The 12,824-nt window shown below is 32.0% G+C and overlaps 2 long non-coding RNA genes across 2 annotated transcripts; both read right to left on the reverse strand.

Moving 5' to 3' along the window:
- Window positions 1–2,608: 2,608 nt before the first annotated feature.
- LOC121220804 (uncharacterized) lies at window positions 2,609–3,325 on the reverse strand. The gene is made up of 2 exons (XR_005917987.1): window positions 3,203–3,325; window positions 2,609–3,121 (listed from the first exon to the last, which is right to left on the reverse strand). It is a non-coding gene; the product is annotated as an uncharacterized lncRNA (long non-coding RNA).
- A 1,445-nt stretch (window positions 3,326–4,770) lies between these two features.
- On the reverse strand, window positions 4,771–12,569 carry LOC107891902 (uncharacterized). Its single transcript, XR_005917988.1, has 4 exons — window positions 8,266–12,569; window positions 6,748–8,121; window positions 5,200–6,603; window positions 4,771–4,966 (listed from the first exon to the last, which is right to left on the reverse strand). It is a non-coding gene; the product is annotated as an uncharacterized lncRNA (long non-coding RNA).
- Between the last annotated feature and the right edge of the window lie 255 nt (window positions 12,570–12,824).

Raw genomic sequence — 12,824 nt, forward strand, 5'->3', positions numbered from 1 at the left:
TTTATTTTCAATTTATTCAAGTTAAAAGGATCGTATTTTAAAATCTTTTCAAAATTTCGACACTAAGACATTAAACAATCAATTCGGTACCAATTTTGGGCGTTACGAGGGTGCTAACCCTTCCTCGTGAGTAACCGACTCCTGAACCTGTTTTCTCAAATTTCGCAGATCAAAATCGTTTTTAAGGTGAACTGATCACACCCCAATAAAGGATCGGTGGCGACTCTAATTTTTGTTTTTAAAGTCGACAACTAACTTTTGTTTCAAAAAAGTGGTTTCGACACACTTAAGTGAAACTATTCTTTGTTTGTTTATTTTCTTTTTACTCTTATAATGATGCGAAAACTAAAAATTACTTTGTTGTGTAATAAATAGATATAATAATAAGAGAGGTTGGAAGGTTTAGGTAAATGCATTCTCATGAGATTGATGGGTTGTAAGATTTAGGTTATTTTACCTAAATAGTCTAAAAAAATATTATATTTATCAAAATAACACAAGTTTAAAAACAATCACCAAAATAACCTGAAATGAACAGTAAAATGAGGTTGTGGCCTGTCAATGGCCGGAACCAACTCGTATTTTAGACCCATGATTGTCTGATAATTGTGTCAGACTTAAAAAAATGATTTTTTTGGTTTTGGCCTGTCAATGGCCGGAATCAGTGTATTTTTTTTAAATTGTATAATACTGATATACAAAAATGAAAAATAAAAAAAATTTTGAGTTTTGGCCTGTCAATGGCCGGCACCAAAATACGAAAAAACTAAAAAAAAAAATTTGGTGGTGGCCTGCAAATGGCCGGCACCACCTTTTTTGGAGGAATGTTTTTTTTACTTTTTTAGTGTCAATAGTAGGTATTAGTATACGAAAAAAAAATTTTGGTGGCCTGCCAATGGCCGACACCACCTTTTTTGGGGAAAATTTGTTTTTTCACTTTTTTCGTGTCAATAGCAGGTATCAGTATACAAAAAAGTAAAAAAAAATTGGTGGTGGTCTGCCAATGGTCGGCACCACCTTTTTTAGGGAAATTTTTTTTTCACTTTTTTGTGTCAATAGCAGGTATCAATATACAAAAAAAAGTAAAAAAAAAAATATTTTTGGTGGTGGCCTACCAATGGCCGGCACCACCTTTTTTGTGGGAATTTTTTTTAACTTTTTTCGTGTCAATAACAGGTATAAGTATACGAAAAAAGTAAAAAAAAATTTGTGGTGGCCTGCCAATGGCCAGCACCACCTTTTTTGGGGAATTTTTTTTTCAATTTCTCGTGTCAATAACAAGTATCAGTATACGAAAAAATTTAAAAAAAATCCCCAAAAAAGGTAGTGCCGGCCATTGGCAGGCCACCACCAAATTTTTTTTTTTACTTTTTTCGTATTCTGGTGCCGGCCATTGACAAACTAAATCTTGAAAAAAAAATTCCGTGTACAGGAGTGCCGACCATTGACAGGCCAGCACCCAAAATTTTTTTTATTTTTTTTCTTTTTTATATATCAGTATTATACAATTTTAAAAAAATACGCTGGTTCCGGCCATTGACAGGCCAGAACCAAAAAAATCATTTTTTTAAGTCTAACACAATTATCAGGCAATTATGGGTCCAAAATACGAGTTGGTTCCGGCTATTGACAGGCCACAACTCCATTTTACTGTTCATTTCAAGTTATTTTGGTGATTATTTTTAAACCTAGGTTATTTTTGTAAATATAATATTTTTTGGACTATTTAGGTAAAATAGTCACCCTTTTAATTAAATAAAAATTACATTTTTAGTCTCTTCTAAAATTAGTAAATCATTTTTTAAGGACAAATAAAGTGAAATAAATTGAATCTTAAATGAGTTAAAATGTTTTTAGCACCTGTTTTTCATCTTTAAAATTTAAACTCGAAATTTTATTAAATTTTAATCTGTTCAAATAATTTAATTTACGCTTTTAAACTCCTTGATAAAATGAAACAAATATATCATTGGTACCTCTGAAAAATAATAATTACATTAAACTCTTTCAATACAAAATATTTAATTTTAACTCTAAAGTTATATATATTTTGTCTATTTTTATTCAAAATCTCTAAACCCTGAAATCCATTTTGAATTCACATTCTCTTAAATGTTTTAATAACTATAATACCAATTAAATTAAAACTCGATTTGTTAATCCCAAAATTTTAATACAAAATAATTATTGTGTTATATTTATAAATTATTTGGCCAACAAATTAAAACAGAACAAAGTGGATAAAAGTATTTTGCAGGATCTTATACTATGAGTTAGATTGCATTTTGCTCATTCTACTAAAAAAGGGACAAATTAGTCTTTGTAAATTAGACTCAAGAGCAAATTGGTTATTCTGTTAACAAATTTATCCTTTATTGTTAATTAAAACTGATTCTTATAGGTCAACGTGAGGTATATGGGATACGCCACATGTCACTAATTGTTTATTTTGTTAGCCATATCAATTTTTAATAGTACAAATGGATAAAATTTTAACAAAAAAAGATCAATTTGTTCTTTGATATTGTATATAGAAAAAACAAAATGTAATCCAATTTTTAATATAGGGACCTCTACGATAATTTTTCAAAATAAAATGACATGTATGTAGAAAAATGAATCAAAATTTATTCAAATAACATTACAAATATGATTATCACTATCATAGTAAAACAATGGATCTCATCTCACATAACATCAAATAACAAAAAGTGCAAAATGGAATTAATAACATAATCAGCACATCAAAACTAAGGCAATGGCCATGAAGAAGACAGGAGACAGAGTAGAAACAAGGGAAGAAGCTGAGTTGGTCTCAGAAGGAGGACTTGAAGTTCCAGGCGAGGTGGGCGTCGCAGCGGTACGGTTGTTCCCATTTCTGACTTCGACGTGGAGCTTTTTCCCGCCGGAACAGTGACCGGGGACAGTACAAGTGAAGTAAAAAACTTCGGGCCTGTTAAGAGGAATACTTGCCGGTCCGGTGCTGACGGTGTATATATTATTGGTAGTGTTGCACGCATCGTAAGCAGTTTTCGTTACCTCTGCAACATCATGTAGTTGTCCGGTAGTGAATTGATTACCTCTGCAACATCATATAGTTGTTCTGTAGTGAAATTGAACACTGCAAAACCACACGCATAAAAATATCAAATTTCGAATCAACAAGCTCAATTAACAAAGATTTTAAAGCTAAAAAACTCACCAAGAACATCTCCAACAACGAAGACCAAAACTCGAAAAAAAAAATTCCATGGGTGCTTTTTTTATTTTTTTCTTTTTTTATATAAGTATTATACAATTTTTAAAAAAATACACTGGTTCTGACCATTGACAGGCCAGAACCAAAAAAATCATTTTTTTTAAGTCTGACACAATTATCAGGCAATCATGGATCCAAAATACGAGTTGGTTCTGGCTATTGACAGGCCACAACCCCATTTTACTGTTCATTTCAGGTTATTTTGGTGATTGTTTTTAAACCTGGATTATTTTTGTAAATATAATATTCTTTTGGACTATTTATGTAAAATAGCCTAAGATTTATTATAAATTTGGATTATATTTGTTTTATATATATATATTGTTTGGAAATATTCATATTTCTTTTTCAACTATTAAATAGAAAGATAATATATTTCAACGTATTTAACTCTATATCCTTTTATATTGATGATAATATTGATACTAATTAACTTAAGATTCAATTGACTTTACAATTATATTTTTAAATGTAATAAGTCAAAATTAAAATATTGTTGGTTTTAATACTATTATATCATACTGAAATCAAAAGCTATTTTATCAAAACAATCCAAAAAAAATTATATTTACAAAAATAACTCAGGTTAAAAAACATTCACCAAAATAACCTGAAATGAACAGTAAAATAGGGTTGTGGCCTATCAATAGTCGGCACCACTTGGTATTTTGGACCCATGATTGCCTGATAATTGTGTCAGACTTAAAAAAAATGATATAGTGAGTGGTTTGAGTTTTGATAGTGTATATGGAATGAGAAAAATTTTTTTGAGAGCCATCAAAATGAGAGTGTTTTGTAGTATATCATCAAATAAGTTTTTTTGGAGTGGATTGTATATGGAGTTTTTTGTAGTGTACAACCAAATTTCGGGGTTGAATTATATACTGTCATAGTTTATTCGAGTTGAATTATATACTGTCAAGTCCATCCTAAAGGTTATGCTATTAAGGGTTAGATGATTATTTCACTACACAAAAACAGGTTTTTAGCGGCGTTTTTTTATGGCTAAAAGTATTTGCGGCGTTTTTGAAAGCGCCGCAAAAAATGCCGCTGTTGTTAACGCTGCAAACGTTTGAGGCGTTTTTAGAAATAAACGCCGCTATAGATCATGACTTTTAGCGGCGCTTTTCCCACAAACGCCGCTATAGATCAGGAGCTTTAGCGGCGCTTTTACACAAACGCCGCTATAGATCAAGACCTTTAGCGGCACTTTTCCCACAAACGCCGCTAAAAACATATATTTAAAAAAAATAATTTTTTTTCAAATAATATTTATTTCTATGATAAATATTATATTATGTTTTAAAGATTTAAATTTTCTACAAAAATTTTAACTTTAAAACTAAATATAAAAATTAATGAATTTAGAATTTAAAATTTAAAATAATACATTAATAACACAATTAAAATCCAAAAGTTAGAACTCTTAAGTAAAAATAAATATCATGCTTATAATGCTTATTGAATTTAAATTTAGAATTTAAAATAATAAATTAATAACTGTACAAATGTTTAGAAAATATTAAAGAATCTTTCATATCATACTTATAACAGGGATGCTTTTACAAATATCATGCTCCATAATTAGTGTAAGAAGAGCAAATCCTTATATAGATGGCAAATCCACTTCTGTCAAAATGAGATCTACATTATGTGGTCTTCCTTTCAGCATCTTCCATGCCTTCAAGCCATCAGGAACAGCAGCAACTACTTAAAAAGAAAACCCATTTTCAGTCACAAATGTACAAGTTAATATTGCAAACAGTTTCTTATTTTAAGCAAGAATCAACAGGCAATTTTCCAGCCCCCCAAAAAATGTAAAAATAATAAATTGAACCACAATGCTTGCAATGCTTGCAATGTGATCGTTGTCATTTTATTTAAAAATAAAACATTTTATTTTATTTAAAATTAAATAAGACATTTTATTTCTCGGTTACCTTGTGCACAATGTTTGCAATATAATCGTTGTCATTTAAAAGAACATTCGGATTAGAATCCATGGAGTGATCGGCGGTCGTCGGTGATGGTTAAGCGTGAACAGCGGTAATCGTCGACAGTGGATGAGGGTGGCGGTGGACGGAATGGCCTATTTACAGTGGGGGACCATTTGAAAGGGGGGCAAAATTGGAAAAAAATTAATACTTCTGACACACTATTTTTTTCATTCAATCTGATTTATTTCATTTAATTTTAAGCATTCAATTTTATGACCCACTTTTTTTTTCTACCAATCTAATTTACTTCATTTAATCTGACACTTTTTTTTCTTCATTCATTTCAATTGTTTTTCTACATCTAACACCCTTTTTTTTCCATTTAATCTCATTTATTTCAATTTTATTTTTCTACATCTAACACCTTTTTTTGTCATTCAATCTCATTTATTTCAATTTTATTTTTCTAGATCTAACACCTTTTTTTTTCATTCAATCTCATTTATTTTAATATTTTGAATTTGGTTTTTTTTTACATAAAGGTGGTGCTGGCCATTGCAGGCTACCACCAAAAAAATTTTGAATTTCTTCGCATACTGATATCGGCCAATGACAGCCAAAATGTAGAAAAAAATTTTAAGTAAAGGTCGTGCCAGCCATTGCCAGGCCACCACCAAAATTTTTTTTTTGAATTTTTTCGTATACTGGTGCCGGCCAATGACAGCCAAAATGTAAAAAAAAAAGAATTTGGTGGTGGACTCGAATGGCCGGCACCACCTTTATGTAAAAAAAATTACATTTTGGGTTGTCATTAGCAGGCACTAGTATACGAAAAAATTCAAATAAAAATTTTGGTGGCCTGCCAATGGCCGACACCACCTTTACGGGAAAAAAATAAATTTTCGGGTGCTGGCCTATCAATGGTCGGCATTAAACATTATATATAGTGAGTGGTTTGGGTTTTGATAGTGTAAATGGAATAAGAAAAAAAATTTGAGAGAGCCATCAAAATGAGAGTGTTTTGTAGTATATTATCAAATAATTTTTTTTGGAGTGGATTGTATATGGAGTTTTTTATAGTGTACAACCAAATTTCGGGGTTGAATTATATACTGTCATATTTTATTGGAGTTGAATTATATACTGTCAAGTTCACCCTAAAGGTTATGCTATTAGGGGTTGGATAATTATTTGCACCATAAATGGCTAATCGAGTTGTCTAATATGCAGATGGACATTATCTATGGTGTAATAGTGTTTATTCCACAACTAGGTTCTGATTGGAACCGGTTGGTAGAGTCTCCATGCGAAGGTATCTCATGGGACCTCATGGGACGATGGAGGAAGAAAAGGTCTAGAGTAGAAGACGATTAATTGTGAAGAAACTAGTATCGATGCCACGTAGACCTGATTCAAGCAAAAGACGATTAATTGTGAAGAAACTAGTATTGAAAATAATTATATTATTTCTTAAGGATGTTATATTTATCGTTTTAAAAATAATTTAAAAGAATATTTAAAATTAAATAAAACATTTTATTTCTCGGTTACCTTGTGCACAATGCTTGCAATGTGGTCGTTTTCATTTAAAAGAACATTCGGATTAGGATCCATGGAGTTATCGGTGGTCGTCAGCGATGGTTAAGCGTGAACAACGGCGATCGTCAACAGTGGTTGAGGGTGGCGTTGGACGGAATGGCCTATTTATAGTAGGGGACCATTTGAAAGGGGGGCAAAATTGGAAAAAAAATTTAATACTTTTGACACATTTTTTTTTCATTCAATCTAATTTATTTCATTTAATTTAAAGCATTCAATTTTATGACACACTTTTTTTATCAACCAATCTAATTTATTTCATTCAATCTGACACTTTTTTTTCATTTAATTTTAAGCAAGCCAACATCTGACACACTTTTTTTTTTCATTCATTTCAATTTTTTTCTACATCTAACACCTTTTTTTTCATTTAATCTCATTTATTTCAATTTTATTTTTCTACATCTAACACCCTTTTTTTTCATTCAATCTCATTTATTTTAATTTTTTGAATTTTATTTTTTTTACATAAAGGTGGTGTCGGCCATTGCCAGGCCACCACCAATTTTTTTTTTGCATTTTTTCGGATACTAGTGCCGGACAATGACAACCAAAATGTAAATTTTTTTTTACATAAAGGTGGTGCTGACCATTGCCAGGCCACCACCAAAAATTTTTATTTTTGAATTTTTTTCATATATTGGTGCCGGCCAATGAGAACCAAAATGTAAAAAAAAAAATTGGTAGTGGCCTGGCAATGGCCGGCACCACCTTTATGTAAAATAATTTTTTTTTACATTTTGGGCTGTAATTGGCAGGAAAAAATTTTTTTTTGGTGGTGGCCTGCCAATGGCTGACACTACCTTTACGCGAAAAATTTTTTTCCGGTGCTGGCCTGTTAATGGCCAGCATTAAACTCTATATATAGCGGGTGATTTGGGTTTTGATAGTGTAAATCGAATGAGAAAAAAATTTGAGAGAGCCATTAAAATGAGAGTGTTTTGTAGTATATCATCAAATAAGTTTTTTTGGAGTGGATTGTATATGGAGTTTTTTGTAGTGTACAAACCAAATTTCGGGGTTGAATTATATACTGTCATATGTTATTCGAGTTGAATTATATACTATCAAGTCCACCCTAAAGGTTATGCTATTAAGGGTTGGATGATTATTTGCACCTTAGATGGCTAATCGAGTTGTCCAATGCAGATGGACATTATCTATGGTGCAATAGTGTTTATTCCGCAACTAGGTTCTGATTGGAACCGGTAGGTAGAGTCTCCATGCAAAGGTATCTCATGGGACCTTATGGAACAATGGAGGGAGAAAAGGTCTAGAGCAGAAGACGATTAAGTGTGAAGAAACTAGTACCGATGCCACGTAGACCTAATTCAAGCAGAAGACGATTAATTGTGAAGAAACTAGTATTGAAAATAATTGTATTATTTCTTAAAAATGTTATATTTATCGTTTTAAAAATAATTTAAAAGAATATTTAAAATTAAATAAGACATTTTATTTCTCGGTTACCTTTTGCACAATGCTTGCAATGTGATCGTTGTCATTTAAAAGAACATTCGGATTAGAATCCATGGAGTGATCGGTGGTCGTCGGCGATGGTTAAGCGTGAACAGCGACAGTCGTCGACAGTGGTTGAGGGTGGCGGTGGACGGAATGGCCTATTTATAGTGGTGGACCATTTGAAAGGGGGGCAAAATTGGAAAAAAAATTAATACTTCTGACACACTATTTTTTTTCATTCAATCTGATTTATTTCATTTAATTTTAAGCATTCAATTTTATGACACACTTTTTTTTTCTACCAATCTAATTTATTTCATTTAATCTGACATTTTTTTTCTTCATTCAGTTCAATTGTTTTTCTACATCTAACACCTTTTTTTTTCCATTTAATCTCATTTATTTCAATTTTATTTTTCTACGTCTAACACCTTTTTATATCATTCAATCTCATTTAATTCAATTTTATTTTTCTACATCTAACACCTTTTTTTTTCATTCAATCTCATTTATTTTAATATTTTGAATTTGTTTTTTTTTACATAAAGGTGGTGCTGGCCATCGCCAGGCCACCAAAACAAAATTACATTTTTTCGTATACTGATGCCGGTCAATAATAGCCAAAATGTAAAAAAAAAATTTAAGTAAAGGTGGTGCCAGCCATTGCCAGGCCACCACCAAAAAAATAATTTTTTGAATTTTTTCGTATACTGGTGCCGACCAATGGCAACCAAAATGTAAAAAAAAAATTGGTGGTGGCCTGGCAATGGCCGGCACCACCTTTATGTAAAAAAAAATTTACATTTTGGGTTGTCATTGGCAGGCACCAGTATACGAAAAAATTCAAAAAAAAATTTGTGGTGGCCTGCCAATGGCCGACACCACCTTTACGGGACAAAAAATAAATTTTCGGGTGCTGGCCTGTCAATGGCCGACATTAAACATTATATATAGTGAGTGGTTTGGGTTTTGATAGTGTAAATGGAATGAGAAAAAAAAAATTTAGAGAGCCATCAAAATGAGAGTGTTTTGTAGTATATTATCAAATAAGTTTTTTTGGAGTGGATTGTATATGGAGTTTTTTGTAGTGTATAACCAAATTTCGGGGTTGAATTATATACTGTCATATTTTATTGGAGTTGAATTATATATTGTCAAGTTCACCCTAAAGGTTATGCTATTAGGGGTTGGATGATTATTTGCATCATAAATGGCTAATCGAGTTGTCTAATATGCAGATGGACATTACCTATGGTGTAATAGTGTTTATTCCACAACTAGGTTCTGATTGGAACCGGTTGGTAGAGTCTTCATGCAAAGGTATCTCATGGGACCTAATGGGACGATGGAGGAAGAAAAGGTCTAGAGTTGAAGACAATTAATTGTGAAGAAACTAGTATCGATGCGACGAAACCTAATTCAAGCAGAAGACGATTAATTGTGAAGAAACTAGTATTGAAAATAATTGTATTATTTCTTAAGAATGTTATATTTATCGTTTTAAAAATAATTTAAAAGAATATTTAAAATTAAATAGGACATTTTATATCTCGGTTACCTTGTGCACAATGCTTGCAATGTGGTCGTTTTCATTTAATAGAACATTTGGATTAGGATCCATGGAGTTATCGGTGGTCGTCGGCGATGGTTAAGCGTGAACAGTGGCGGTCGTCAACAGTGGTTGAGGGTGGTGGTGGACGGAATGGCCTATTTATAGTAGGGGACCATTTGAAAGGGGGGCAAAATTGGAAAAAAAATTTAATACTTCTGACACACTTTTATTTTCATTCAATCTAATTTATTTCATTTAATTTTAAGCATTCAATTTTATGACACATTTTTTTTTCAACCAATCTAATTTATTTCATTCAATCTGACACACTTTTTTTTTCATTCAATTTTAAACATGCCAACATCTGACACACTTTTTTTTTTCATTCATTTCAATTTTTTTTCTACATCTAACACCCGTTTTTTCATTTAATCTCATTTATTTCAATTTTATTTTTCTACATCTAACACCCTGTTTTTTCATTCAATCTCATTTATTTTAATTTTTTGAATTTTATTTTTTTAAATAAAGGTGGTGTCGGCCATTGCCAGGCCACCACCCAAAAAAATTTTTTTTTAAATTTTTTCGTATACTGGTGCCAGACAATGACAACCAAAATGTAAATTTTTTTTACATAAAGGTGGTGCCGGCCATTGCCAGGCCACCACCAAAAATTTTTATTTTTTAATTTTTTTCGTATACTGGTGCCGACCAATGACAACCAAAATGTAAAAAAAAAAATGGTGGTGGCTTGGCAATGGCCGGCACCACCATTATGTAAAACTTTTTTTTTTACATTTTGGGCTGTCATTGGCAGGAAATTTTTTTTTGGTGGTGGCCTGCCAATGGCCGACAGTACCTTTACGTGAAAATTTTTTTTCCGGTGCTAGCCTGTCAATGGCCGGCATTAAACTTTATATATAGTGGGTGGTTTGGGTTTTGATAGTGTAAATGAATGAGAAAAAAAAATTTTGAGAGAGCCATCAAAATTAGAGTGTTTTGTAGTATATCATCAAATAAGTTTTTTTGGAGTGGATTGTATATGGAGTTATTTTGTATTGTACAACGAAATTTCGGGGTTGAATTATATACTGTCATATTTTATTGGAGTTGAATTATATACTGTCAAGTCCACCCTAAAGGTTATGCTATTAAGGGTTGGATGATTATTTGCACCATAGATGGCTAATCGAGTTGTCCAATATGCAGATGGACATTATCTATGGTGCAATAGTGTTTATTCCGCAACTAGGTTCTGATTGGAACCGGTTGGTAGAGTCTCCATGCAAAGGTATCTCATGGGACCTCATGGGACAATGGAGGAAGAAAAGGTTTAGAGTAGAAGACGATTAATTATGAAGAAACTAGTACCGATGCTACGTAGACCTGATTCAAGCAGAAGACAATTAATTGTGAAGAAACTAATAGTGAAAATAATTGTATTATTTCTTAAGAATGTTATATCTATTGTTTTAAAAATAATTTAAAAGAATATTTAAAATTAAATAAGACATTTTATTTCTCGGCTACCTTGTGCACAATGCTTGCAATGTGGTCATTGTCATTTAAAAGAACATTCGGATGGTTAAGCGTGAACAGTGGCGGTCGTCGGCAGTGGTTGAGGGTGGCGGTGGACGGAAGGGCCTATTTATAGTGGGGGATCATTTGAAAGGGGGGCAAAATTGGAAAAAAATTTAATACTTCTGACACACTTTTTTTTCATTCAATCTGATTTATTTCATTTAATTTTAAGCATCCAATTTTATGACACTTTTTTTCTAACAATCTGATTTATTTCATTCAATCTGACAGACTTTTTTTTTCATTCAATTTTAAGCATGCCAACATCAGACACACTTTTTTTTTCATTCATTTCAATTTTTTTCTACATCTAACACCCTTTTTTTTCATTCAATCTCATTTATTTCAATTTTATTTTTCTACATCTAACACCCTTTCTTTTGGGTTTTTTAGGCGTGACATCCCATTTAGATAAATTAAATTTGTTAAAATAAATCTAATTTTATTTTTTGATTTTAATATTTGATTTTAATATTTTAATTTATTTATTATTTTTGTCAATTGAAAATTTAAACTTATTAAAAAAATATCTGAGTTTTTTTTCTAGATTTTTTGAGCCTGACACCACATTTATCAGGCCTGATAACATTTATTTTTACCTCATTTCATTTTATATTTAAAATTTCTATTTTCAATGCAAATTTATTTTTACAAGAATATGCGCTCAATAATATTTCAGTCGTCATCTTGGAGTCCAGCATTACGAGACGATTGGCCAGAAACATAGACACGATGTGGGCATGTTGATCGGTTGTGTCCGGATGTTCGACACACAGTGCACAATTTGGGTTCACCCGTCTCCCTAACGTCCATGTCATTTCGAATTCTCGTCGATTGTGGTCAACCTTTAGGATGTCTGCGGAGACTACTGTCAGGCACCATCTCGAAAGCAGGCGGTGAAACTTTCCAGTTTGAGACATCGGGCATTACAGGAAATCCGTTCCCCCATATGCGTAATGTGTGTTGCAACGTGTTGATCTCGTCTATGAATTGTTCAACATTTAAGTTTGCTCTCGCACACGTTGCATGAACATGCGCACACAAATATCGAAGAGTCTAAAATATCTTGCACTCGCATCGCTTGTTTCGCAGATCAACTGCGCACACAGATACCAATTGTTGTGCGAAAGCGTGTAAAATAGTAAAATTATTGTACTAAAAAATCACACTAAGTTCAATTCCCAGGAAAGAGAGGTGGATCACAAGGATTGCCTAAGTACCAGGTCTTTCCTAGCCAGAATATCCCTAAATCGTAATTTAATAGCACAATAAATCATTACAATCACACTCACAATTTATGCAAAATAATATAATAAAGAACACAATAATTTAATGAGGTTCAGCAAATTTTGCCTACGTCCTCGGGCACTACCAAATATATTCCACTCCAGAATACAAGTGAGAATTTACAAAGAGAGAGAGAGAGAGAGAGAGA

This window comes from Gossypium hirsutum, chromosome D09, assembly GCF_007990345.1.
Source record: "Gossypium hirsutum isolate 1008001.06 chromosome D09, Gossypium_hirsutum_v2.1, whole genome shotgun sequence".
In the NCBI taxonomy this organism is placed as follows: Eukaryota; Viridiplantae; Streptophyta; class Magnoliopsida; order Malvales; family Malvaceae; genus Gossypium; species Gossypium hirsutum.